Raw genomic sequence first — 25,694 nt, forward strand, 5'->3', positions numbered from 1 at the left:
TGGACAATGAATAAGGAAGACAGAAGAAGAATTGATGCCTTTGAATTATGGTGTTGGTGAAGAATATTGAATATATCATGGACTGCCAGAAAAACAAACAAGTCTGTCTTGGAAGAAATACAGCCATAGTGCTCCTTGGAAGTGTGGATGGCGACACTTTGTCTCACATACTTTGGACATGTTATCAGAAGGGACCAGTCCCTGGAAAAGGACACCATGCTTGGTAAAGTAGAGGGTCAAGTAAAGAGAGAAAGGCCCTCAAAGAGATGGAAGGACATACTGGATGCAACAATGGGCTCAAACATAACGATTGTGAGGATGGCACAGGACCAAGCAGTATTTTGTTCTGTTGTAGACAGGGTCGCTATGAGTGGAACTGACTCAACAGCACCTAAAAACATTTTACATTTTATTGGACACCTGGTGGCACAGTGTTTAAGAGCTCAGCTGCTAACCAAAAGGTTGGCAATTTGAATCCACTAGCTGCTCCTTGGAAACCCTATGAAGCCATTCTACTGTGTCCTACAGGGTCTCTATGAGTCGGAATTGACTCAGCGGTAATGGGTTTGGTGGTTTAGTTACATTTTATTGTCTCCAAAATCAAGATCTTGCACTTAATGCTGTTTTAAAGTTGTAGGCAGCCAGGTGGCCATTGTGGCATAGTTATCAGCACTACACATGCATGAACTTGGTCATAGTCATTCATATTGCCATTACTTCTGGCTCTAAATAAGTCTAAAATGTTCCTTTATTAGGACTTTGAAATAAGTCTTCTGTTGTTGTTAGGTGACTTTTTCCTTTTTCTACTGTCTTTCTCACTACCTATCTCAGTTTGACTATTATTTGGAATTGAAAGTTGTTTTTTACTCAATATTTACTTCATTTACTGAAGAAAGCATTATGTCCTTAGTCCATAATTTAAAATGAAGTGAATTGAGCATTTCACATAACTCCTTACAAGACAGTAAATGAACTTCAGATTCACTAACCACTCTGCTTTTTTATTTGGTAGTCTGAGAACTGTTTGGAGATTTTTCAATGTGCTGATCCCCCAAATTGTGGGGTACATGGTAGCTTCTGCTACCCTGTTGTAAACTGTTTTGTCTTCTGATTGGAAACAGGGTTCCACTTACTTGACAGAAAGCTGTCTATTAATCATCTCTATACATTATCCCATATGTCACCATTTCCCTGTGTGCATTGTCATGGATTGAACTGTGTCCCCCAAAAATATGTGTCAACCTGGCTAGACCATGATTCCCATTATTGTGCAATTGTCCTCCATTTTATGATCTGATGTAATTGTCCTTCATTTTGTGGTATTCTGTAATTACCCTCCATTTTATGTGCTGTAAATCCTAAACCTCTGTACGTTAATGAGGCAGGATTAGGGTGGGTCGTATCTTGAGTCACATCCTTACTAAAGGGTGTGACTCAAGTCAAGGCTTTACTCAATTCATACCCTTACTTAAGTCACACCCTTAAGTCACATCCTTACTCAAGTCACACCCTCGCTTCAGTCACATCTTTTATCTTACAAGAGCTAAAAGGAGAGAGAAGCGAGCAGAAAGGAGAGGGACCTCAATACAACCAAGAAAGAAGAGCCAGGAGAGGAATGTGTCCTTTGGACCTGGGGTCCCTGAGCTGACATCCTCCTAGACCCAGGGGAAGACGATGCTAAGACACATGGAGATCACCAAAGGAATGCCAGGCCCACATACTTTGAAAGGAGACAAAGACCTTCCCCCAGAGCCAACAGAGAAAGAAAGCCTAGCCCTAGAGCTGGCTTCCTGAATTTGACTTCTAGCCTCCTAAACTGTGGGAGAATAAATTTGTTTGTTAAAGTCATTCACTTGTGGTATTTCTTTTAGAACTAGATAACTAAGACATGCATTTTGGGAGAAAATACTGAAAGTATTAGCACACTTTCCAATATCCACTCACTAAATTAGAGTAGCCTAGTCTCAATTATTTTCCAAATGTGGTGGAATTCATGTTGCCAGTGTGGCTGGGGTGATTTTGAGTAGTGAGGGGAACACAAAAATGTTACTCACCGAGTGAGGTTTGCATGGCAATTTCTCTCCCAGTATCCACCTTCCATGTTTGTCAGAAGTTCTGCTTCATCAACTCTAGTTTTTCTGGATATTTTGCTCTTTTTGTATATCTGTTTGTTTTTACTTTCAAGTGAAATTGTAACTGGAAAAAATGTCAGAACTATGACAGGGAGGCCTGCGGATGAAAAAGAGAGAAACAAGTTCACATTCAGTATCAACATGAAGGTTATTGCCCACACAAGACAAGGAGAAAGATGAAGGACATCAGCTGTGTGTACGGACTTGGTGAAGGCTCAGTCTCAAATCTGTGTATGACAATACCACTAAGATTATGGAAAGTGCTAAATTCAGACCAACCTAATTATGACAAAAAATTCTCACGTAAGGATCTTGGAAATGTACAATAATGTTTCTAAATCTTATAGATAATATATCCTGCAGCTGTATTTCACCTTGTGAGTGGCTGTTTAAAATATTTTCATATATTCATTTTTTCATAAACTTTATTTATTGTTCACAATTAATATGGTATACAAAAATGGTATGACATGTTTACCACCCAGTCGAGATATTTTATTCTGTTTTTATTTCTCCTGAAACAACTTCAGCTGGTTTTGTTTGTTTGCTTGTTTGTTATCTACTGATTTTTAATAAACTAATCCTAGAGAGACAGGTATACTGAAGTAGAATACACTGGTCTCACATAACAGGATAATTTACATGCCATCTTTGATACTAGCAAAAGCCAACCAGTTGCTATCAAGTCGCTTCTGACTCATGACCACCTCATGTGTGTCAGAGGAGAACTATGCTTTATACGGTTTTCACTGGATGATTTTTCACAAGTAGATCTCCAGGTCTTTCTTCTGAGGTGCCACTGGATGGACTCCAACCTCCAACTTTTTGGTTAGTAGCTGAGCACATTAACCATGTGCACTACTCAGGGACTTAAAGCAATAGCCAAAGACGTGCTATTTTGTGAAGAGTAGCCCTCTCAGCACAGTTTCTCACGGCACTTTTTACTGTGAGAAGAGATTACTCCATTTAAACCCCAATATTTGCTCTCCTCCCTCCCTCTTATCATCAGGCTTTCTCTTTCTTTGTGTTCTGTTCTCCAAACTCAAACACTCTGACTTATTTTTTTTGTTTTTTGTTTTCTCTTTCCTTCAACCTCCACACATCCAATCATGAGATAGATACTGTGTCCAGTCTGGACTATCCCTCCTCTTGTCCCAGTACAGCCTGGGCTCCTTTTCATCGTGGTTTGGAATAGTGCTACAGCCTCTTTATAATAGTCTTGCCTCACGGTCTCTCCCTTTAATCTCTCTCAGACTGATCTCCCTAAAAATAATTATCTGTGACCTGTCCTATCTTTCTGTTTTTCTTCTTCTCTTGACCCTTTCTGCCCTGCGTTCTAGTCACCCTGGGCAACTTGTTTGCTTACTACACGGAATGCCTCCTGTCTCCACTCTTTTCCCTTTGCTGCACTCTCTACCTCTTTAGGATTAGCCTAAAGTATTTCTACTTCTATCTGTTCCTCTTGACCCATTTCAAGTGTTCTGCCTGCCATCTTATTGGGAAAAGGAGAACTATATAATATTTTAAAATATCTACTATTTGTCAGGCATTTTGCTAGGTACTATCATTAAGAAGGAGCCTTAGTTGCACAGTGGTTAGGAGCTTGGCTGCTAACCTTTTGTATGAATCCACCAGCCGTTCCTTGGAAACCCTATGAGACAGTTCTACTCTGTCCTATAGGGTTGCTATGCATTGGAATCTACTCAATGGCACTTTTTTTTTTTTTTTTTTTTGGTTTATATTAGGATAACACCAACCACTATAATAGATACATGCCCAGCTGGTAAAACGGGTGTGATAAGACTGAATGATCATGAGCGGGAGGTTGTTAGAGGCCAGACTAGGAATTGGACCTTTCTTTTTTTTACCACATTCCATCATCATGATCTTGGCCATGTGGCTCCTCCTGTCTATAAAGAAGGCTGGGATATGTAGGCTAGCTGTGTGCCCAAGAAGCAGTGGAAATAGGTTTGAGGAATAGCTTGAAGCACTTCACAAACATTATCTTATTTAATACTCATTAAAAAAAAAAAAAGAAAAAAAGAAACTGATACAGAGAACTTATAGATAATCTCAGCCTCAGTGCTGTGTGAATTCCCATAGCTGAGATTGAATGCAGCTACTTTGACTTCAGTACCTTCACCTGGCCATGTCAAAAATCTCCTTTCTCCATTCTTGGATATTTTAGTTCAAGAGGAGATAGTCTATTTAATCAATCAAGATTTTTAACATTTACCAGGTACTCAGCCCAGGAAAGGAAATTAGAAATGTCTAAATATTGTCCTTGTTCCAGTGGACCTTGCAATGAATGCAAATATGTATATATATATATATACACATTACACATTATATGTAGTATTTACCTATATTATACATATTATTTCATATATTTATATTAATATACATGTTATATGAATGTCTATGACCTATCTATTTATCTATCTTAAAAGAGAGTGTAGAATTATGCAATACATTATAAGTTTGAACTCTAGAGGTTTAGCTTGGTATATTAAAAGTGCACCAAAGTGGAAATGGGTGGCCTAGATTCTGGTGCTGGTTTTGTCACTGACTTGCCATGTAACTTTAGACAGGTCTCTTCTCTTTCTGACTTTTGGCTTTAAAGGATGTTTCTCTGAAAACATTCTTTCACTCAAGCACATGTACTATGTGCCCAGGACCAAGACAAGTCTCCCAGGACCAAATGAACTGGAACACATCTCAGATGAGCCTTCTACTAAGGTTATAGATAACAGATGAGCGTACCATCTCCTCTTCATATTTATATGTTTTTAATTCGAATTTGCCAAGGTGGATCCCCAAATACGTGGTATATTGTTGGAGGCGACCAGGGTGTTCTGTGTGCATACATGCTGCCCTCAAGTCAGAGTTCTTTAATTCTGTAAGAATAGAGAGTACAAGAAGACATAGGAATGACATACCACTAGGACCAGCAGCCACAGCATATTCAGGCAGCCAGAAACCATGTTGGAGAGGGAGACATAGGTTCTGCATGCTTGATGGGACTCCATTTGTCTAATATTTGTGATCCAAGAACGGGGTATAAATATAATTTTATTAAAGCCAGGCACATTTTGAATGTTTAAAGTTAATTTCCTATGTCCAGGACGTATTAAAACTTATAAAATGATGACTAATGACAACCACATATCCCCAAGCCCAAACCTAGAGACCATTATAATCTCCATCCTCCCCAGACTGACAAGAGACTCTTACCCCACCCCACATCTCCTACACCCAACCAGCCCTGAATCCTATCAGGATTTTACCTCCTGAATATTTTTATAGCCATCATATCCCCTGTTCAGATTGTTTTTGATTTTTTCCTCCTGCTTCCAGCCTTTTCTCTCTCAAGTCTATCTTCCTCACAACTCCCAGACTAAGCTATTTTTGTTATTTCCATGAAATGAATAATACTTTTAAACTTAAAATCATTCAGAAGGTATGAAATAAAAATGCAAATTTGTTTCCCGTACTTTGCATCCCATTCTATTAGGGTTTTTACTGTTACCACTTTGGTATTTAGTTCAGAACATTTTCTATGCCAGAGAAAATAGATTAAGATCTGAATCTGATCTTGTAACTCACTTATTTAAAACTCTGGATTTCTATCCCCCACAGGATGAAGGTCACTTCTCTCAAAATGTTCAGTGAAGTCAGCATTATAATCCCCATTTTACAGACAAGTAAACTAAAGCAGAGAGAAGTTAAGCAAATTGCCAGTCATCCAGCTTCTAACTGTGGTCTCCTAGGTGTTTTTGTTTTTTTTTTTAATTGTGCTTTAAGTGAATATTTAAAGTTCAAGATAGTTTCTCATACAAAAATTTATACACATATTGTTATGTGACCCTAGTTGCTCTCTCTATAATGTGACAGTACACTCCTCCTTTCCACCTCAGACTTCCGGTGTCCATTCAACCAACTCCCGTCCCTTTTTGCCTTCTCATCTCCCCTCTGGACAGGAGCTGCCCATTTAGTCTCATGTATCTACTTAAGCTAAAAAGCACTCTCTTCACGAGTATCATTTTATGTCTTATAGTCCAGTCTAATCTATGTGTGAAGAATTGGCTTCGGGAATGGTTTCAGTTCTGGGCTAACAGAGGGTCCGGGGACCATGTCTTCCAGAGTCCCTCGAGTCTCAGTCAGACCATTATGTCTGCTGTTTTTACTAGAATTTGAGTTGGCTCACCACTTTTCTCCTGCTCCGTCAGGGACTCTGTGTTGTGTTCCCTGTCAGGGCGGTCATTAGTGGTAGCCAGGCACCATCTAGTTCTTGTTGTCTCAGGCTGATAGAGTCACTGGTTTATGTGACTCTTTCTCTCTGTAGGGCTAATACTTTCCTTGTGCCTTTGGTGTTCTTTATTCTCTTTCACTCCAGGTGGGATGGGACAAATTGGCTGCTAACCCATCCCAAGTGCCACTGCTTCCCTCACCATGCATAGCAGCCGATCCAGCCTGCAGGGTGCCGGTTCCGCGGGTCAGGTCTGGCAACTCTTTGCTGCTCTCTCTCCCCGGACACTCAGTCTGATTCCTTAGCTCTGCCTTTGATGTTCAGGACTCCTAGATTGTCATATATAATTGTTTCACTTGTTTTTTTCAGGTGTTTGTTGTAAGAGGGGACACAGGAAGTGTCTGACTACTCCGCCATCTTGGCCTTGCCTCTCCTAGGTATTTTCACATCATGTCTAGGGAGTTCTCTTTTCCAACACAATAGATTCTCCGTTTCAGCAAATGTTTCCTCTCCTTTAATAGAGTGCCCATGTAAGCTCAAGCAGGGATATACAATCTCCCAAAACTGGCAAGAACTGAGAGGGTGGAAGGAAGGAGTAGATCACAGTCTCTCCAGGAAAGAGTCTGCCTATCTGTCTTAAGATTGAACAGTCAATGAAAATAACTCCAAATAAGTCCAAGAAGGAAATAGAGAGGCTTAACTAACAACAAATAGATCATGATGGTGATATTCAGAGCAAAGTAACACTCATCATTTCAACATTTCCTAATGCCCTTCATTTCATTAACTGCTGATCTAATCTAGCATCTCAGGAATAGCTGCATTTGCATTTATAAATAGAATGCAATCCTCTGCAGTTTATTGGAATGATCCTCTCACAGATTTGCATGCTGCTCTTTCTAGACTTTATGGAAAAGTAGTTGCTAACTCTCTCCAAGTGGTCAATGTGTAACTTGACCACACAGAAGACTCTGATTCAACTTACTATCTCAACAAATATTTGAGAGTCTGCTTGTCATGTTTATTTAGCATCTTTTATATACTTACTCCTGTAAAAACAAACCAATTTTCATGAAAGGAGTAGACAGAAAACTGATGGGTCTCATGGAATAGGTAAGTCAATTTTAGCTTATTTGCTTACTCTTTGTAAGCTTCCATTTATTCTTTTGTAAAATGGGAATGATCACACCACTTGCAGGGTTGTCGTGATGAGTAAATGAAATAATAAACCTAAGTCACCAAATACTGTGCCTAGCATGATTAGGTGCTCAATCAATGATGATTTTATGATCTGTAGCATTTTTAAATGTCACCATAGATATTACAATAAAATTAGTATGGTTTGGGGTTGTGTGTGTTGCCGGGAAAAGGAGTGGTAAGTACAGAACAGACTACATTCCTATCATTCTTATCTCTTTATAGAAATTAATTAATTACTCACATTCCCTATAATTTCCAAAATAATGTGTTGAGTGCCTTTTCTCCCATGCAGGATGTATGGATAGGAAGCATAGTGAGTGTGCAATGGGAATACCTGGGCTTTTAGTCTCTCATTGTCTTTTCTCTAGCTCTGTTTTACCTTCTATTCATGGAGAGGGCATGTCTGAATGATCTTTAACATCCTGTTCAACTCTAACCACTCATGAAGCTCAAATTTACCCCTCTATCCAGCAAAAATGAATATTGTAATAGAGACAATTAAAAAAAATGAATCATTAACTATTATAAAGGCTTCTAAGAGGAAGTTTCATGAGAGAGATAGAGATAAAGTTATCTCGGAGATCAGAAAGAGGAATGACCACTTTCATCTGGGGACATAGTCATCTTTTTAGAGAAGCTGGCATTTGAAAATTTGTTTGAAGAATGAGTCATATTTTAAACATGGAGAAGAGGGTGTAAAGAACTCCAAGCTGAGAGCAGAGTGTGGGCAATGACTTGGAAGTATGAAAGGGAAATGGCAAGGTTTCTGTAGTGATGGGAGCACCAGGTGAATTGCAGTGTTTAGTATAAGATTAGACTAAAAGCCAAGATTACGGTCAGATTGTGTACAGATGGTGGGAATATTTGAGTAGAGGGAGTGGGAAAAAAATGAGATACAAGTGCAATCCACAGTGTGTGGTGATATATATAATTCTTGGGGTAAAAGGATAAAGGAGGACAAGAATCACTGAAAAAATGACAGGGAGTTTGAATCTGAAGACTGGAATAGATGTGGGGCCTGAAAGAAGACATTTTATCAGCATTTCCTGGCCAAAGATAATGTGAATGAAACTTTGAATATCTTAGAGTAACTAGTTATGTCTACTCCTTCCTGTTTCCTATGCTGTCAAAACCTTTGGAAGAGGTGAAAAAAAGCAGATTAAGCCCTTTGTTCCACGGTGAGTTGGGATGAACATGATTCTGATGAGTTTACGAAGACCTGGCCCAGCATGAGTAACCACGTGCTGACATCAATAAAACGTGTCCTGGCTCCAGCCACATATTGTTGGAAGACAGCACCTTACCTGTCAGTACATGCTTGGGCTCCTAGCCAATTGCCAAGTGGTCTTCTTCCTCAGAGCCCCACCTTCCACAACAGGACCTGAAGCATTCCCATGGGGAAAATAATGACTGAAAGGGCGCAAAGGACTGATGAAGTCTTCAGCCCCATGCAATGTGTCCTCTGTAATGTCACTACAGGAGGGCCCCAGGGTTTTACAAGTTTTCTGAAGTGGCCAGACAGGTCTGTCTTGATTCACTCCCTGAGGACTTGTTGTGCATGGCATGGTAGGTGCTATGTTTTGTCAGTTGGGCGTGCCCAGGGAAAGGACTAGCCTCCTTTTCACACACCCAGAGGAAACCTGTCTGATGAACAGGACTGATTCCTGTACTAGAGGGAAGCTGAGCACAGCTAGTGCAGAGCTCTCCCTAGTGCCTTAGCATGGTGAGAACATGGGCATAGCAGTGAACACTGGATCATTATCTTGCCATTTCTTCAGGGTAAAGTGAGTTTTGGACACCGTCTTTCGAGGCAGTGTGTAGAAAGGACAGAAACCTAAAAGACAGATAAACCTGTTTTTCAATCATGGGTTTACCATTACTACCTGTGGGCAAATCATTTAAATGTTGTTTTTTTTACAATAAGGATTGCAGTACCTGTATATCCAGGTTATGATAATATCCTTGTTATGGATTGAATTGTGTCCCCCAAAAATATGTGTTGTAAATCCTAAACTCTCTACTTGTAGTTATAATTCCATTTGAGAATGCATTGTCTTTGTTATGTTAATGAGACAGGTTTAGCATAGGGTGTGTCTTAAGTCGATCTCTTTTGAGATGTAAAAGGAATTAAACAAGTAGAGATGGAGGAAGACAGAGGTGGAGTCACATGAAGATTTCCCAGGAGCAGAAGCTCAAAGAGACAAGGAACTTCCTCTGAGCCAACAGAGAGAGAAAGCCTTCCCCTAGAGCCGGCACCCTGAATTCAGACTTCTAGCGTCCTAAACTGTGAGAAAATAAATTTCTATTTGTTAAACCCATCCACTTGTGGTATCTCTGTTATAGCAGCATTAGATTACTAAGAATTTGGTACAAGCAGAGTGGGGTGCAGCTCTAACAGATACCTAAAATGTGGGAGCAGTTTTGGAATTGGGTAATGAGTACAGCCTAGAAGAGTTTTAAGGGGCCTAATAGTAAAAATCTTTGTTGCCTTGAAGAGATCGTTGGTAGAATCATAGAAGTCAAAGGCAATTCTGGTGAGGGCTCAGAAGAAAGTGAGGAAAGTTATAGAAAAAGTCTCTATGGTCTTAGAGAATATATATGGTGCCAACAACAGAATGTTGTTAGAAATGTGGACATTAAATGTGTTTCTGGTGAGGCTTTAAAAGAAAATGATGAGCATGGGATTGGACAATGGAGGAAAGACGATGTTTTTATGCAGTGGCAGATATCTTGTCTGAATTATGTTCAAACGTTTGGTGGAAGGTAGAACTTGTAAGTGATGAACTTGAATATCTGGCTAATGAGATTTCTAAGCAAGAACTTAAAAGGGCCTTGTGATTTCTCCTTGCCACTTATCATAAAATGCAAGAGGAAAGAGATGGACTTAAAAATGTACTGTGCAAGAAGAAAGCAGAACTTAAAGATTTGGAAAATACTGTTGTACAAATTAAGGACACATGTCATAGAATCTTCACTAAGGATGTGGCTACACAATCTTTTGTTAAAGAGATTAAGCCTAAGACTGATGGATCTAACCAACTACCATAGTAGAAAACCCATCAGCTTAGACTGAAGGAGACAGAGAAAGAATGAAATGAAAAAATACTGTCTGCCTCTTGGAATTCTGCAAGCAGGAATTCTACAGGCCACAGAGGCTACTGTCCTTGGAGCAGCTTGGAAATCAGCAGAAATGTTGGAAGAAGCATGGGAAGCAGGGCCTTCTGGGTTTCAAAGGGTGAGGCCACAGTCTCCTGAATCTCTAAGAGTGAGGACAGAGCCTCCTAAGTTTCAAAGAGTCGGATATTTGTCAACTTTGTTCTGAAACGTGGGGCTTCCATTAAGGTGTGCCGGGGGATGAGGCTGCCACCCAAAGCTGAGGGGGCACGGCTGCCATGCCAAAAGGGCAGAAGAACAGGGTCATGGTGGTAGGGTCACCACTCAGATGGACTAGGAGAATGGGTCCACCTAAAGCCAAGAGAGAAGAGTTGCCAACCCAGAGGACCTAGAATGTGGAACTGAAGCCCAGGACCAAGGGGCCTCCAGCCAGAATCCAGAGGGTCTGGGCAACACCCAGAGTCTGGAGGGTGGGACCATTGCCCAGATGGTCTCAAATAAACAAACAGCAACCCTATAGGACTCACAGTAACCCTATAGGACAGAATAGAACTGCCCCATAGGGTTTCTGAGGAGCCACTGGTGGATTCGAACCGCTGACCTTTTGGTTAGCAACTGAGCTGAGGGGATTATTTTCAAGGCTTGAGGGATAATTTAATTTGTTCTGCTGATTATGGACTGGCTTGGTGCCTGTTATCTTTTCTTTCCCTCCAATTTCTCCCATTTTAATGGAAATGTCTACCTTGTGCCGGTTCCACCATTGTAATTTGGAAACAGAACTTGTATTCTAAATTTCACAGGTTCACAAATGAAGAAGAATTTTGTCCCAGAATGCAATATGCTTAAAGCCTCACCCATATTTGATTTAGATGATTAAGAAGATTTTGGACTTGGAGTTGATTTAAGAATTTTGGGATGATATGATGGAGTGAATGTGATTTGCATGTGGCAAGGACATTAATTTGGGAGGTCAATGGGTGAAATGTTATGAATTGAATAGTGTCCCCAAAAAATATGTGTTGTAAATCCTAACCTCTATGTCTGTGGTTATTATCCCACTTGGGAATGGGTCGTTTCTGTTATGTGTATGAGGCAGGGTTAGTGTTGGGTATGTTTTAAGCCAACCTTTTTTGAGACATAAAGGAGATTAAACAAACAAGAGAAAGAAGCAGATATGGGGGAAGCGAACTGCCAAGCCATATGAAGATTTCCCAGAAGCAAAAGCTCAAAGAGACAAGGACCTTCCTCTGAGCCAACAGAGAGAGAGAGACTTCTCCTAGAGCCCATGCCCTGAATTCAGACTTCTAGCCTCCGAAAGTGTGAGAAAATACATTTGTTTGCTAAAGCTACCCATTTGTGGTATTTCTGTTATAGCAGCATTAGATAACTAAGACAATCTTATATAAAGTATCTGCTACATAATAAATGTATGAAAGTGGCTGCTATTATAGCTATAACTTGGAAAAAAAACTACATGATAATCCTTTTGCTAAGTCCTGTGAGGGAAATAAAGGGAGAGAGAGGAGAGATATTTATGTACGGTTGATGGCGTTCAGTTTGTTTTTCCCTCGTTTCAACTTTTGTTATAAATGGATATAATTTCCACCATCATGTTATTTACTTCAGGGTAGTTTCTTACAGTCTTTGGATTTAAAATGTTTTCCTAATGGTTAATAGCCAACACATTGCTGCATGATCGTACTAGCAGAGCATGATTTGGGAGATAAGATAGGATCAGGTACTCCCATTACAAGATTGTTATCAGCTTCATTTTTCTGTAAAATACTTGAGGCATTCATGTGTGATAGATCTTTGACTTTGCTTTGAGATCATGGAACAATGTTGATGATAGTTGAATCTAGCAATGAGTGCATATTACTGTAACAGCTAGTGCCATGTGCAGATGCCTCCCGCATTTACTCTTACCCTAAGAAGGCTGCTTATCGAGAATACCGTAGCCTTTTCTAGCCACGGAAAGGGTAAACTAGAAATTTCAAAGAGCGAATGCCCCTGAAGCAGCTCTCAACTCATAAAGGACACTGAGTTGATGGGTAAAGCTGAACTGTGTTTTTTACTGTATCCTTGAGTGCCCCAGAAAGCTTGTGCTACAAATGCCCATGTTATTAACTGCTGTTAACTTTTTATTGGGTTTCTTCCCTTTCTAGCCTTACTTCCCACTCTCCTCCTAGTGTTTCCTGGTGTCACTTCGCAAACAATCTACTTTCCCTCACATCCTTTTCTTAGGGTCTGCTCCTAGGGCAACCTATGCCAAGACACATTTTGTCCTCTTTCAGGTAATTAGATTGCTGAGGTTTATAGCATGAAGCCAGGAGCCAACGGATATTTTTTATAAACTATAGCAAATGGAAAACTGTTCTGAAACGATCCAAAGGGAAAGGGTACAAATCTTCCAGCAAGTCCAGGTGATGATATTAGTCACATTTGGTATGAGGAGATTCAGTCAGAAAGAGTGAGAATATCACTGGAAAAAAAGAGGTAGAGGCTGAAACATAGAATTTGAGATAAGAGGCAATTATTATCTTGATTATGTATCAGTGATACAGGGATCCAAGATTTCTGGGCTAGGCGTCATGTTTTGTCTAAATTCTAGTACAGAGTCCTTGTGTAATCAAGGGTGGTCATTAGAAGTAAGGCAGTATATTTACATGACCTTGAACCTCCATGACAGGCACAAATAGAGACAATAAATTGCATTACTTGAGCCTGACACAAAGCTATTTTGTGTATATTGCCTGGTTTAATTCTAACAAAGACAGTGAAGTAGATATTATCTCCATTTTATAGGTGGAAAATTGAAGTTTTGAGAATTTATATTGCTTTCTCAAGGTCACCCTACTGAAAATGGTCATGGGACTAACTGAAACCCAGTTCTTACTGACACCGTTGTCCACCTCCTTTTGGTGAAAGTCCAAGGCAACCAGAGCCTCTTGGACTTAATTTCTGTGTATACCACTCTTCAAAAGCATAGTCCTCCATGTGTCATAGGATTCCCAGGGGTTATACTAGATTTTACCCTCAGATCCCTTGCCCGCGCAGGTGACTCACAGGGCTGGCTAAGGATTTAAAGGGCGGGTTTGATCACAAAATTGGTAGTATCATTTCTGGAGTGCAAAAAGCCATAGAAGGTATAGGGAGATGACACGCCACCAGTGATTATGCATACATGGTTTCCCAGTGGTCAAAGATCAGGAGCAGTAGCTGTATACATCCTAGTGTATACAACCAAACACTTAGAGGGACAGAGTAACAGGGGCTGGGGCCTGGGGACCGTGGTTTCAGGGGACTTCTAGGTCAATTGGTATAACAAAGTTTATTAAGAAAATATTCTGCATCCCATTTCGGTCAGTGGCGTCTGGGGTCTTAAAAACTAGTGAGCAGCCGTCTAAGATGCATCAATTGGTCCCAACCCATGGAGCAAAGGAGAATGAAGAACACCAAAGACACAAGGAAAATATTAGCCCAAGAGAAAGAAAGGGCCACATAAACCAGAGACTTCATCAGCCTGAGAACAGAAGAACTAGATAGTGCCCAGCTAACACCAATGACCGCCTTGACAGGGAACACAACAGAGAGTCCCTGATGGAGCTGGAGAAAAGCAGGGTGCAGAACTCAAATTCTAGTAAAAAGACTAGACAAAATGGTTTGACTGAGACTGGAGGGACCCTGGAAGACATGGCCCCCAGACTCTCTGTTAGCCCAAAACGAAAACCATTCCCAAAGCCCACTCTTCAGACAAAGATTAGACTGGACTATAATACATAAAATAATACTCATGAAGAATGTGCTTTTTAGTTCAAACAGATACACGAGACCAAATAGTCAACTCGTGTTTGTCCAGATGCAGAATGGGAAGGCAGGAAGGGACAGGAGCTGGTTGGAAGGACACGGGAAACCCAGGGTGGAAAGGCGGAGCGTGTGTCACATTATAGGGATTGCAACTAGTGTCACATAACAGTATGTGTATAAATTTTTGTATGAGAAATTAACTAGAGCTGTAAACTTTCACCTAAAACACAATAAAAAGAAAAAAAATCACCTATATGAGACCAAATGGTCAACAATTACTTTAAAACAAAGATAAGAATGTAAAGGGGCAGGGAAACTAGATTAATGGAAACACAACAACCAGAATGGAAATATTGAGAATGTCTATGAATTGTGAAGAATGTAAACAATACCACTGAACAATCTGTGTAGAAATTGTTGAATGAGAATCTAAACGTTACATAAACCTTCACCAAAAACACAATAAAATATTATTTTTTTAAAAATATATAGAAGGTTTAATGAGATGACATGCCATCAGTGATTATGCATATATGACTTCCCAGTAATCAAAGGTTAGGGGTAGTATCCATGTACACCCTAGTGTCTCTACTATGGCTATTTTTGGTCTAAGATAAGCAGATCTTTTTGTTGTTGCTGTTATTGTGAAGTATAACAAACATACAGAAAAGCACATAAATAAAAAAATTCAGCTTATTGAATTGTAAAATGAACACCCATGGAACACCTACCTAGGTAAAAAAAAAAAAAAAAAATAGTATAGCATCAATACCTATAAGGCCTACATATGTCCCCTGAGATTATAACTTCCTTTCTGTCCACTAGCCATAACTTTTATCTTAAATATATATTATAATACTCAGCATCTTTCTTTTCTTTATAGTTGTAATATCTATTTATTCATGCCAATAAAATATAGCTTAATTTCTATTTTTGAGCTTTATATAGATGCTATAAGAGGAACCCTGGTGGCACAATGGAAACCCTGGTGGTGTAGTGGTTAACATTTACAGCTGCTAACCAAAAAAGACAGCAGCTTGAATCCACCAGGTGCTCCTTGGAAACCCTATGGGGCAGTTCTACTCTGTCTTATAGGGTCGCTACGAGTCGCAATCGACTCAACGGCAATGGGTTTGGTTTTGGTTTGGGTGGCACAATGTTAAGTGCTCAGCTACTAACTGAAAGATCTGTGGTTTGAACCTAACAGCAGCTCAGGGGAAGAAAAGATCTGGTTATCTGCTCCCGTAAAGATTAAAGCCTAGGAAACCCTATGGGGCAGTTCTACTCTGTTCTGCAGGTTTGCTATGAGTAGGAGTCAACTCGATAGCACATAACAACAATATAGATGCTATAAGCAGACTTCTCAGCATTCTATCCTGTCTTGACACTATGAACTGACTTTTGTGAAATTAACCACAGAGTTTAGGGACTTTGAAGAAAGTGAGTCAATTAGGTCATGTTACATCCTTTGGAGGACTTATGTCCAGGAGACTCATTACGTGTTACAGAGAATAAATGCAGACTTCTAAATCATTTTGGAGTCCCATACAATTGTAATGGTCTCCAAGGAAGATTTACAGGGCTCTCTGTCTGTTAAGTGCCTCTGGTTCCTTTTCATTAAGTCGGGTAACATAATTAATGCCTGTATCAGGAACAGATGCATGGAAGATGGGGTTCTTCCATTATCAGTGGTTACCTCACAGGAGAAAGTGAAGGATATTCTCAAGTTTTCTGGGATATGTGCTGCTGCCTTCCCTCTTACATGTGTGAGATGATAAGAACTATTGTTATCAAGGTCTGTGTCTGATAAAAATATTAACAACTTCTCTCATGCTCTCATTTTTATTAGCATAATCTCATTTTAGTCTCACTTCAGAAAAGATATTATTACTTATTTATAAACTGAGACACATACGTTTGGAACGGTTAAATGGCTTGCTCAAGGTGTTGTGAATATCTTGAGATACAGTATTCCAAGATCTACCTTGGACTAAATTTCCAGTTCTATTAATTTCAAGGCTTCCAAAGACAAGCTACTTACACTTCTCGACTTCAATTTCTTTACCTGTAAAATGGGGATGGGAAGATATAATACAAAGGAAATGGAATCTGAAGACTGAAAACTAAACCAAACTCACTGCCGTCAAGTGGATTCCAACTCATAGCAACCCTGTAGGGTTTCCAAGGAGCCCCACAGGATTTCTAGGAGTGGCTAGTGGGTTAGAACTGCTGACTTTTTGGTTAGCAGCCATAGCTCTTAACCACTGCACCACCAGGTCCCAATCTGAAGACTGGAAGGCATAAAGTATAAAAGCTTGTAGCGTTGTGATTATCACACAGAAGAGGTTAATGAATGCTGTCAGTAATTAAATTTTATTCTTGTTTTTGTTTCTTTTTTTTTTTTAATCTCTAAGTCCTATGCTATTGTATAGAAAGGAAACAATGGGGTAGATTTCCTTCATAAAATGTTACCACTCATTGCAAGTCATACCATTTGCAAAAATTCACTAATTAGAGTATACTTGCATTCTTTTTCGTTGTTTAAAGTCAAGTACTGACTCTAAGTACAGTCCTTGAAAAACAAATACTTCTTTTAAATAGCAGTCCCAATAACAAATAATTAAGTGGTTCTCTAGTCGTTAACCACGGGTAGCCTAACTTCCTGGGGTGTGTGATGTGCTTTAGATCCATGAAATCAAACATGTTCAAATCTCAGCTCCAGGATTATTTAGCCGTGTCATTTAAATTCACTGATCTTGGTTCTCTCCAATGATTAAATAGTGTAATATTACCTAAACAAGACTTGTACAAACATTATATGCTATTCAAGAGGTGATATTACCTGCCATAGAACCATGCCCATCTGAGATGTGGAATGAATTTTAGTGGGTCAATTGACTGAGAATAATGCCTTAAAATCAAATCTCATATTGAACTTGTATTTATTATAAACACAGTGAATCATGTCTAATAAAACTAGCAACGTCATAGTGGAAAGATTCAGGCAAAAGATTCTAAATCTTGGCTCAGCCTCTCGCAAACTGTGTCATCTGGGTAAATTACTTAAGTCTACCTGGTGCCTCTGTTATTTATAATCTAAAGTGGAATTAATGACATCTACCACTACATAGAGGATTTGAATTTTTACTGTTAAAACAAACAGTGTAGAGTGTAGGCCTCAATAAACGTTGTTGTTAGGTGCCGTTGAGTCGACTTTTACTCATAGTGTCCCTATGTACAATGAAACACTGCTGGGTCCTGCGCTGTCCTCACAATTGTTGTTATGTTTGAGCCCATTGTTGCAGCCAATGTGTCAATCCATCTCGTTGAGAGTCTTCCTCTTTTTTGCTGACCCTCTACCTTATCAAGCATGATGTCTTTCTCCAGGGACTGATCCCTCCTGATAACATGTCCAAAGTATGTGAGATGAAGTCTTGCCATCCTCACTTCTAAGAAGTATTCTGGTTGTACTTCTTCCAAGATGGATTTGTTTGTTCTTCTGGCAGTCCGTGGTATATTCAATATTCTTCACCAACACCATAATCCAAAGGCATCAATTCTTCTTTGGTCTTCCTTATTCATTGTACAACTTTCATATGTACATGAGGCGATTGAAAACACCATGGCATGGGTCAGGCTCACTTTGGTCTTTAAAGTGACATCTTTGCTTTTTAACACTTTAAAGAGGCCTTTTGCAGCACATTTGCCCAATGCAATGAGTCATTTATTTCTTAACTGCTGCTTCTATGGTTGCTGATTGTGGATCCAAGTAAAATGAAATCCTTGACAACTTCGATCTTTTCTCCATTTATCATGATGTTGCTTATTGGTCCAGTTGTGAGGATTTTTGTTTTCTTCATGTTGAAGTGTAGTGCTATTATGGTTATTGATATCATTTTTCCCCTGCAGACACTTTTAAGATATAAAGGTGAAAAAATGTTACCATGTCAAATTTTCAAATTTTTAACTTCATGGTGTAACTTGGCTATTTTATTAAATATACTGACCCTCAGAATGTATAAGATTAAGTGTGATATTTGGGGAGGGATTCCTGATGAGAGTGTCATATAAACTATGATGTCAATCTAAGATAAAATTTTGGACACTGATTTCAAAAAGAGTACTCTGACTCCTGGTTAATTGTGTCATTGATACAAATACAATTTTTCTGCAATGTACACAGGAATAATTTGATAGAAAATTGGCAAGGTGCACATGTGGTCTTTTTTGAGGAGATGGCTTTGGCGGGCTGGAATATACATACTATGCTTGATGTGTATATATATATTTTTTTTTTTTTTTAAGAACTTTGCAACCTTAACACAGAGACAGCGCTTTTTTCTCAACCCTCTCTCCCTTCAGCCAGACTGGACAACTCAGATCTCCAGGATCAAGATATACAACTGCAAACTTGGTGCATTGATTCATACTTTTCCTTACCCAGAATACCTCAGATAATTGCTTTTGCCCCTGGAAAATTCTTACTTGGTCTTCAAGGTTCAGCTCACAGGCTGCTTCTCAGATGAAGACTTTCCACTCTCCTCCCCTAGAGAAAACAATCTCCTGAACTTCACTGCCCTGAGTTAGCATTTAAACCTAATTTTATTGCCAATAACTCAGTAACATAATTATGTTTACATGCTGGTCTCCTCTATTTGACAGTAAGAAACTTGGGGAGAAGGACAGTTTCCTCTTTCCTCTTCTCAGTGACTAACATAGACATTCACTCACTTTTGTTTAATCAATCAGTCAATCAATCAATGAATAGATAGATAAAGTTCTGTGGGGGGAAATTAATTAATGTCAGAGACTGATCATGTTTTAAAGTAGAAGGGCACGGTAAGGTTATACATAATAAATTATAATAGTCAAGCAGCATTAGAGAAAGAATCAGGAAGTGATGTATGGGGAGATTTAAAGGGATGGATGGTACAGGTGTTTAATTCAGGAACACAGAAGTTGTAGATGCAGTGATGGGAAGGCAATTATTACAGGCAGAGCACTAGTCATCTTGCCTAAAAGAAGACATGCCAGAGGGTGCTGATCTCTTTCAAATAACCTGAATGCATTTAATAAATTATTGATTTTACATAAATTATTTATTATTTCCATAAAAACATGAATGGAATATATAGATCTTCATATAAAAACAAGAGCACTTTATGGACAGACAGAGTATGCACGGCTCTGGCTATTTGGGGAAACTATTATGTGTTATTCATTTCTAAAGACTTGGGGAAAACTTCATAAAAAGACATATGTTTCTACAACAAGAGCTATTTTAAGTTCAAAAATTTCGGTTAATCTTCTTAAAGACTTCCGGATCCTATATATTTAATACATGTAACATATCCTGGTAAAATAAAAATTTAACGCTACAGCCCACTTGGAGGTGCCCTGAAAATTAAAATAAAGAGCTTCTGATTAATCACTTTATTGCTCATTAAACTGAGTGTTCTTGGGATCAAATGCCCTTGCTGTCAAAAATCAGTGGTGAGTTCCCTTTTCAAGAGCCCTTTTTTTTCTTCTTTTATTCCTTATTTGAGAACGCCATTTTCCCTGTGCTTCTAAGTGATGCAACGTAGTAGGTAATAGCACTTTACCTTACCGCAGGGGACACTAACAAAATATCTGGTGACATCCATGAAGATCTTTGTTCCATCTAAAACAGGGTGCCATGCAAATATAGGGAATCATTGTTATCACTGAGTTGTGGAAGTTGGCGCACTAAACTGTTGCAATTTGCATAGTCAGGAAGCTATGAAAAGAAGGGAAGCTCTCATTTTTTGAAGCAGAGTGGAGATGGAAGCTATTAAAAGTTTATTTTCTGACTGTCTAGTGCAGGAATTTAACAAATATTTAAAGCTACTGGAGCCCTGGTGGCGCAGTGGTTAAGAGCTTGGCTATTAACCAAAAGGTCGGCAGTTCAAATCCACCAGCTGCTCCTTGAATACCCTATGGAGTAGTTCTGCGCTGTCCTGGCGGGTTGCTATGAGTCAGAATTGACTCGACAGCAGTGGGTTTGGATGGTTTGGGTATAGACGTGCATGAACAAGTTTGTCTTGGGTTTGGCATTGCTCTTACTGGCAGCTCTTCTTTTTCATAGCCCAAATTCTCTCAAATCTGTACGGAAAATATTCATTTACATTCAATGCATTTTAGGTGCTCTTCAGGATGGTGGCCAGCTCTCTCAGGCGTACTTGGAGCTGAGAATGCCCCTTTCTATCCACTGACTTGAAGGTAAAGGGAAGGTTCTCTATGTCTTTTGTATGAACTTCTCTCTTGTGCGTTCATTTTCATCTTCAACGTTTGGCCTTTCAGCAATAAGTACTTCAGCTCTTGGATTATTATTCACCCTTGGGCACTAACCTTATTTGATATAATGTCTTTTTTATTTTTCATTGTGCATCTACTATTTCAATTGGAACATGATTTGAAATTAGACACCTGTTATTTTCATTCCTACAGAGTTTGCAAACAAAACATGGATTTAGAAAGCGTTCCAGCAACTGGCTACATCTTGTTCTTTACGAATTCTCTAAATGATTTTTGATCACTTACTATTTCACAGATACTTCTTTAAGGTATTGTGAACACATAAATAGATAAGACAGCAACTGTGTATCAAAAGGCTTCAGTAACGGGGATGGGAGACTTTAGTTGTGATAACTGTTAATATGGAAATGCAAAGAAAAAAAGATGGAAGAAAGGAAAGAAAGAGTTCATGGTAAACTTCAGATGTATAAATAGGATTTCTCATGCCAAATAATATTAACATAATAGGCTTGGAAATAGTAAACATTCAGAAAATATCTTTTGAATAAATTATATTTATAGAAACAAATATGGCGTTTTTGTATGAATCTAAAACCTACTCGCCTCCAATCCTCACTCTTTTCTTTCCTTCCCCATGTCTCCCTGTTCCAATATTCCTAAAGGTACTTCATCATATTCTTCTTTCCTCTTCTCCTAGCTTTCATTCTGCTACAACATAAACTTCAGGTCATCTGCTTGGAGGGGCTGCACTCTTCCTTCGTCTTTCCCTCTCCTTAATTGTCTCTTTTCTACAGATTTTGATATCATCTATCTCACATAATAGTTTTTAAGGGAATACATAAGTAGTATATCACATCACAATTGTAATTATCTGATAGCATTCTGCACCTAAATGGGCGAGTCCAAACTCCTTAGCTTTATATCAAGGTGTTTCAAGATTTGTTCTGTTCTACAAAGCCAGCCTCAGTTTTTGTTCCCTCCCCCATAACCAGGACCCACCCTTAGTTGCATTAAATCTCTTCACCATGGCCCTACTATAATTGCACCATAATTTTTCATATTCCCTATTTCTTTCAACATGGTATTCTTGTCCTCCGAAATGCCTTTACTATTTTTCTCCTAGAGATTTCCCTTTTAAGTATCATTTCAAAAAAGAACAGTTCTGTGATAATTTTTCCTAGAATTAGTAATCCTCTCCTTTTTAGCCACATAGTACCTGTCTCTCTGCTGTCTACTAAACCTCAGTGTCTCCTGCTAACCTGCTTGCTCCCTCAATATACCAGTTCTCTTATATCCTGGCGCCTGGGTTCATAGGCTCATAGGGACTCATAGAGACCCTATCAGGCAGAGTAGAACTGCCCCATAGGGTTTCCAAGGAGCAGCTAATGTATTTGAACAGCTGACCTTTTGGTTAGCAACTGAACACTTAACCATTGAGCCACCAGGGCCCCAAAAAGCAAGCCTCCACTGACAGATGGATGGTGGCTGCACGTGAAGTGCACTGGTCAGGAATCAAACACAGGTCTTCTGCATGACAGGTAAGAATTCTACCCTTGAACCACCGGAATCGACTCAACAGCAATGGATTTTTGTTTGTTTGTTTATTTGCTTGTTTGTTTGTTTGTGGGTTCATAGGGCTCCTACTGCCTGAAAGAGTCTCCCTACATCCTTTGTCCCTCTAAAGGATGCCAAACATTCTTTCTAGATTCCATTCAAGGAGAAACTTTTTTATGATATTTTTGCTCGTCCTCCCACTAACTCAGGTCGAATTAGTTCTCCTTATAGATAATCTATATAGACTTTGTATTCACATTACAGTCTATATGAATTCTATCTTGTGTCTATTACACCTTAAAAAAAAAAAAGTTGCCGTCAAGTCAATTACAACTCATAGGGACCCTATAGGACAGAGTAGAACTGCCCCACAGGATTTCCAAGGAGCGGCTGGTGGATTCAAACTGCTGACCTTTTGGTTAGCAGCTGAGCTCTTAACTGTTGTGCCAGCAAACCTCAATTACACATTAGAGAAACTATATTTAGCTGAATGTATCCTACCATAAGACCATAAAAATCTTGGAAGAAGGAACTGTATATCATGCACGTATAAATATATTCATTTAATATATTTTTGAACATTTACTAGGTGTCAGGCACTGTGCTAAATATACATTAACGAGCAAGACAGATATAGTCCCTGACTTCATTATGCTTTGTATTTCACTAGGGAAGAGAGACAATAAACTAATAATGTAAGTATGGTGAGCATTACAAATAGATAAAGGGTATGTGAGGAATATACCAGGGAGCCTAGCCTAGGGAGGGTATGGTGGGCCTGGGTGTGCAGATAAACCTGAAGTGCAGTGGTTATCTTCGGAGTATGGAATCTGAATTCCTGATTTGTAGGGTAGAGTTGTTTCAGGGCATGCGACGTGCAGGGTGAAACTGTGGCTAAAATGGATGGGAAAAAGTTTTCCTAATCTAGCACAGTCCCTGGAACATGGAATATGAGCAGTAAATATTCATTTTAAAAATTAGTGATGTGGAATTACTCCCACTTTTTATTATCCTCTAATAAATAGTCTTCATGTCATTCTAAGGCTGCCATTTGTTTGGCTTGATGTACTCTCTTTTAATCACATGTAAAGGAGTTTACTCATTGATTTCAACAGATGTTCTTATTTTTATTGTAACAAAACATTCTTCTACTTTAATATCTCAAGCTGACAAAAATTTTGTACCAAGGCACAGCATTATGGAGTGAATTCTGTCCCCCTAAAATTTATGTTGAAGTCCTAATCCCTGCACCTGTGAATATGACCCTGTTTAGAAACAAGGATTCTGTTACGTTAATGAGGTTGTACTGGGATGCAGTGGATCCTAAACCTAATCCCTTCTAAGCAATGTCTTATTTAAAAAAAGAGTAGAAACAGATACACATGAGAAAGAGAGATACCACGTGAAAATACATCTACAAGTAGTCAAGTAATGCCAAGAAAGACCCGGGACTACAGAAGTGGGAAGAGACAAGGATATGTCCCATAGCCCACAGAGAGGAAGAGAGCCTAGTAAAACCAGAATCTGGACTCCCAGTGTCCAAAACTGTAAGACAATAAATTCTTGTTCTTTAAAGCCTCCTACTTGTGGTATTGTTGTTATGAAAATCCTAGGAAGCTAAGACGGGTAGAGTGTGAAGAGAGGGCTAAGCCAAGGTTGAGTACCTTGGCTTGATATATTCTGTCCTTAATTTTCTTCTCTCTGATTCTGGAATACTTTATGTCACATGGAGAGTTAAAAATTTTACTTCCTTGCCTTCTGAGGTAAAATACAGTTTGGGAATAGTCCTGAGAAGATTAACAAGAGAGGGAAAACTATTGTATTAGTGAAAGCCCCAAAACAAGATATATATTCTTAGGAGAATCCTCTGGGAGAGACAAAGCCTAATGGCTAACAATGGCACGTGTATTTAGGCAGTGAAGCTAGATTGTTAGCATTAAAAATAATATTGCAATGTTTTTCTCCGCGTCAGTCCCAAGACCTGATGATGAGCTTTAGTTAGAATGGAATGACCAAAGGATTGAATTTGAAGTCTGGTTTGGAGGATAAATGCTTCTGATGAGTTTTTCACTGACAGGACATATTTGCTTTCAGAAAGGGGCCCTCCCATAGGAGGGGAAGCCTTACCCAGCCTTGCTGACCATACTAATTTGCACTATTACAGGCTGACTTGGCACCATGGATCACAGGAGCAAGTTCTGCTTCTATTCAACTTTCCTCTGACTCTTGATAGGTGAACAATACATGTTCATTCAATGGATGAATAAATGCACGTACTTAATAGCAACATTAACTCACAACAGAGTGAGATATGAGATATATGATGGCTTTGTGATCACAAGGAACTGAGAAGGACAAACTGGATTTCTGGCCCTTAACTTTGATTCCAGCTATAATCTATTATGTGATCTTAGACAAATCACTTAAACTACTTGAATCTGGTATATACAAATAGAGGCATTTGTACTCCCTATAAGCCAAGAGACTTATTACAGTGAGAGCACTTCCATTTCTAAGCTTCTGTGTGAGCCTGGGAAAATTACTGCCCTTTTCTAGGCCTTGGCTTCCATATCTATAAAATGAAGAGGTTAAACTCGTTGACCGCTAGAGTGCCTCTCAACTCTGAAGTTTTTAATACCATAAAGTGTTCATATGCACAAGAAGGCTGTCGATTTATATGTAGTTTATCAAAACTTTGCTTGTTCGTAGTAAAATACATTCTTATACATTTAAATACTAACTCTAAAATACAGAATCATATTATTGATAACTTTTAATAATTGTATTCTAGACATTTGAAGAAAGTCTCTTTCAGGTATGGGCAAAGGGTATGTCTATTATTGTCTTATTCAAGGTGTCTTCTTTCATAATCCTGATCTTTCTAGTAAGTTCTGGACTAGTTCTGTGAAGCATACTTTCAGTGTCCCCAATTGTTCTGTGTCAACTTGGTTTCTTTCTTTTTTTCTTTTTTTTGTATCAACCACTGTAGACAAATTACAAAACATTCTCAGGCTCTGCCTATCTGTGGTAGCTCTAAGTTCATCTTTTGTGTGGTCTTCATGCATACGACTTGGTTCCATTTGATTCATGTTACTTGTCTTAAGAAGTAGAACGGAGCAAACTTTCTATACATTTTTTCCCACTACTCTCAGCAAACCACTCACAAGCACTTACTGTGGGCCTACAAGGTGCTGGGCACAGTTAGAGACAGTGGTATGGAGGAAGTGAGATCCAATCATCAAATTCCCAAGAGTCTTGTGAGCTGGTTGTTAAACACCCCCATTATTAACAAGTAAATTGTACTTAAAACAAAGGTAATAAATACCCTAAACCCATTACTTCCTAAATATTTTATTACATTT

This window comes from Trichechus manatus, unplaced genomic scaffold (genome assembly GCF_000243295.1).
Source record: "Trichechus manatus latirostris isolate Lorelei unplaced genomic scaffold, TriManLat1.0 scaffold00023, whole genome shotgun sequence".
NCBI classification, from domain to species: domain Eukaryota; kingdom Metazoa; phylum Chordata; class Mammalia; order Sirenia; family Trichechidae; genus Trichechus; species Trichechus manatus.